Raw genomic sequence first — 4,685 nt, 5'->3', positions numbered from 1 at the left:
CATTATGTTGCTGATCAAAATAAAGATTTTATAGTTTTATAAACAATATCAGCTCATAATCCCTACTACAAGGTATAACCCTGTTATCAAGCGATACACCAAGCTTTCTTTACTGTGAATGAGTATGCACGAGTTCACATTATATCCCCTGGGGTCCATTCCTTACTGGTATTAAGACGCGTGTAAGGGAGGAACAATGTATGACTAACAACAGATTTTGGTTAAGTTAGTAATGAATTTGTACGATGTACAGTAGTGATCAAGTTTATAGACTTCGGGTTTGCTATAAAAGCTTTGAAATATTCATGTTTGGCGGTGTAGCTTGTTGCCCATTTACCTGCCTCTTTATTGTAATTGGATCCTTTTATTTGAAATGAAAATAACACCTTGTTTCTCATAAAAAAAATACCTAGATAATTAAGCTGCATAAAGACTCACAATGTCCGGAAACCGGATTCATCCCATCAATACAAGATTTATTGAAGCGTTAACCATAAACTAGATGCATTTTATTTTGAATTTTTGTTTTGGTGATCAAGCAAACATAAGGCTTGAGTATGACAGGCTATTACATTTCTGTCTTCATTACCAAGACTTTGGATATGGGACTAGATGATCGATGTACTATCATTTTCTCTTTTTGCTTTAAAACTCATTTTTTAGAAGAATATAAATTCAGTCGCCCCAGTCACTTTCAGTTTATAGATAAATGGCTATCCTATATATCTACAAGTAGATAACATGACCAAACATGTATAAAAATACATGTTCCACAAACTTAAATAACCGACATATTTTTTAGCGTAAGAATTAAATAAAACACACAACAGTCGCCACCCCAGTCACCTTCCATTTTCAGGTAAATGGCTATCCCGAATATCTACAAGTAAATATCAGGACAAAACATCTACAGGTATATGTCCTTTAAATTTGAGTAACTGGCATAATTTTAAGCGAAAGAATGCGAAAAAAATTGAAAATTTTGGAATATTTGAATGCTTTTGGTTTTTCTTTATACATACAGAAATCACAATATTTGTTGAACACCACTAAGATCCAATCAATCACATATTCATATTAGGTTGATTAGATCGTAGATCTAGTTATATGATATCTTATTAATTAAGTAATTGTATGCTAATGATAATAATATGATTAACAAGTAATTGATGAGAGGAGAAATTGGCAGAGGTTTGGTATAACTCTTATATAATCCTTAAATTATGAAGGCAACAACCTGTGTTATATAGATGATGGATCCCATTCGTTACACATCCCGCAATGAATGGTCTCCATTCGTTAACTTTACATAAGTTAAACGAAAGGTATAGCGAATGACTCATTCGCTATACCCCCATTCGTCAACATCCCATGACGAATGGAGTTCATACATAACGAACTAAGGTCCATTTGTTAAACATCCTTAATGAATGGACTGCACAACATAGCGATTATAGTTCATTCGTTAAAGATCCTTCACGAATGAACTGTACAAATAGCGAATGGGCTCATTTGTTAAACATCCTTAATGAATGAGCCTTTACAAAACGAATGGGATTGTTTTTTTATAAATACCCCTTAACATTAAAATAATAATAAATTACAAATGATAAGTTACAAAGACTCGAGACGACAAAACCGTGCACTAACGAACACCCCCTCGTCTTGAGCTCTTTGCCTTTAATTATTTGAACCGCTTCATCTTCCAATCCCTACAACTATGAATCCCGAACGTGTGACACACACGTACGACACGCTGAAATTGCAAAGCTCGGTTGTAGTCTTCTTGACGCTCGATCAAAATCTTGTTCTCAAACAGCACGTCATTGTCGGTATCAGATAAGTTAATGAGCCACATTAGGTCGATAACTCTTATATAGCTGGTCTTCAAACCGTTACCCAGCACAATGACTGCCTTGCCGGTACGATTATCGTAATACCATCGATTGAACGAGAGGTGAAGACTATGAGGAAACGTCTTCACCGGTACACGCTACATTGTTTTTGGTGGTTTTTCTTTAAGTACAAGTTTCGTCCAACACGTATGGGGATAAATCTCATCAATGAACTTATAGGTTGGGACCTGTGGCTTACCGAACTTAAATCCACGGTTTACTTCGAAAAGAAGATGCTGGTGAAACCATTCTGCTAGTCGAACTCCACTTGATAATACAGACCTTCAACTCGGAATCGTATTACCAAGAAACAATATCACCTTTCACAGTCGACACGACCTTAATCGTGGTTTTCTGATTTGCTTTAGCCCGTGCAATAGTTTTCAGTTGTTTTTCTCGATCAACGTACCAGTAGGCCTCGATAATCTTACAAGCACGTTTGCTCCGGTACTCAAACCATCCCAAAATGTTAGACTTAGACAGATCATAATCCCGTTCAGGTATCTTGGCTTTATTCGTCGTCGTCTTCTCCCGATGGTCTTTAGCAGCTTTAACATATTCTTTAGTAAATGTAGGAACACCCTGATCAACATTAGAGCATTACGACCAAACCTGAGAGGCAGTTTCACCTTGACAAAACAAATGAAGTAATGAATCCTGTTGACTTCTAATGCAGAAATGAAATTGATAAGGCATTTGAAAGCCCATGTATCTGAGCCTGTCATCCATAGGAAGAGCATTCCCGAGGAATCTCCAGAAGAAGAGAATCAACCGAGGAAGCCACTGGTTCCGTAATAGAGACCACCAAGGACTTTTCTGGCCATGAATTCTGGGAAAATGCCAATAGGAAGCAGAGGTTACCTAGCCAAACCCGCCACCTCATGTGCCAAAGTAAAACGGTTGTTCTTCCTTCCCCGCTCCCTCTTTTTCGACATATGCGGCGGCGGGTTACCAGAGAAGAGGGGACAACTCCCATATAATAAAAGCAGATCTTGGTCCATGGAATCCCAAGAAGGTAAGAACTCCAACCTGTCCGATGCTTTTTCGGCCAAATACGATATACAAGTGGGACCTACACTATGCGCAAGCTGTGCGAAAAACCGCTTCTTTTTTCCGGTTCTGAAACAACTTGGGCGAATAGCCGTATAGTGCAGGAGCGCTCACATTTTTTGGCTTACTCTTGCACTTGAATTTGAAAATCCGGCCTTTGGACCCTTGGCCCGCTTAAAAGTGGATTCGAACCACTGACACAAGGATTTTCAGTCCTTTGCTCTAACCAGCTGAGCTACCTGAACCACTTTCCTAAAAGATGTTTTCTTCATCGAATAGCGCCCTACCTTACCACTTGACTAGTAAAAAGCCCTTGTACTAAAAAGAATATTATATATAGGCCTTTTTCGCTTCTTCGTCAAGCTTTCGAGCAGCTCTTTCAACTGCCGCCTAATCCCTATAGATCGGGGTATTCCTCTGCTATTTCTTCCTCCATCTCTATCTCCTCATCTTCATATATAAATGACGTATTCCCATGTGGATACTTGCGTCAAATAACACTTCCTCATCGTTCACCACCACAACATCCTCCTCAGCCTCCAACGCGTCCAGTTCTTCATCGTTCAGCCCTAATAGTAATGAAATCTGTTCGCGTGTTAGGTGTTGGTGCATAGATGTCAGTAGTTCATATGTATAAAGTCTGTAATCGAGTCTGTAATATTGTTTATGTAATTGTTTGTGTAACAGCGAAGTTGTTGACAAGTTCGCTTAGGCGAACTTGTTAACCAAGCGAAGTTGTTGACAAGTTCGCCTAGGCGAACTTGTTCAACGAGCGAAGTTATTGACAACTTCGCCTGTGGCGAAGTTGTCGTGTATTTAAGTAAACCTACGGGTTACTGTTTCAGTGTTGGTCATTTTAGGGTTTTGGTTGATCGAGTTCAGTTTACGTGAGTCTATTGACGTGAGTCTGTAAGCATCTCGGTTTGAGTTATCAATATAACGTGTGGTTGTTCGTATTGTGTGTACGTGTGTTCGTGAGCTAATATTCTACGTCCGTAACGTTCTACACAGGGATTCCGCACCTGTGTATATCGGGATATCTCGTGTGATCCGTCCAGGGAACCTACAATTGGTATCAGAGCTTTTGCTCGATTGTGAGGTTCGGGATATTCACGCGGGTGTAGAATTCGTTCCATTTCGGGTGTTATCGGGACGAGTTTGTGGTGTTTTTGCTCATTCTAGCTTCCTACCAGTGTGTTTAAGCCTTCAAATCGTCAAAATCGTCGTTAAAATCCGTTTTTCAGATCTGCAGAAAGTTCAAGTTCGTCAGGCGAAGTTGCTGTTCATCAGGGGAAGTTGCCGTCAGGATTCGTAGGGTTTCAGCGAAGATATAAGGAGAAGCGAAGTTATTCATAACTTCGCCTACCTCCTCAACTTCGCCTAACTCAGCGAAGTTCTTCTCAAGTTCGCCTCGTTCAGCGAAGTTCTCTTCAAGTTCGCTTACTTTCTAAGTTCGCTTATCCTAAGCGAAGTTATTCTCAACTTCGCCCATTTACGCGAATTTACAAAGGATCCAGCGAAGTTTTTACTTAAGCGAAGTTATACTTAACTTCGCCTACAGTACTGTTTCGAAGAAATTTTTCTAACTTCGCCCATTTCAGAATTTTTCGGGTTTCTTAGTCTTCAAGAAGGATGTCGTCAATCAACATTTCAGAGCTTGTCAAGATGGAAGTTGAAGCGGGGTCAGCTACAAAGGCCCCAAGATTGCTAAAAGGAACCGACTTTGTTGCGTGGAAGGAT

The 4,685-nt window shown here is 39.7% G+C and overlaps 1 non-coding gene across 1 annotated transcript; it reads right to left on the bottom strand.

Moving 5' to 3' along the window:
• Positions 1 to 3,116: 3,116 nt before the first annotated feature.
• Positions 3,117 to 3,190, bottom strand: TRNAF-GAA (transfer RNA phenylalanine (anticodon GAA)). Its single transcript has one exon. It is a non-coding gene; the product is annotated as a tRNA-Phe (tRNA).
• Positions 3,191 to 4,685: the final 1,495 nt, after the last annotated feature.

The sequence above is a fragment of the Bidens hawaiensis genome, unplaced genomic scaffold, assembly GCF_021521415.1.
Source record: "Bidens hawaiensis isolate Kalapana, Puna unplaced genomic scaffold, B.hawaiensis_p1.1 tig00022193_1, whole genome shotgun sequence".
NCBI classification, from domain to species: Eukaryota; Viridiplantae; Streptophyta; class Magnoliopsida; order Asterales; family Asteraceae; genus Bidens; species Bidens hawaiensis.
Note: the sequence above shows the minus strand (reverse complement) of the source record. Positions and strands in the feature narration are given on the sequence as shown.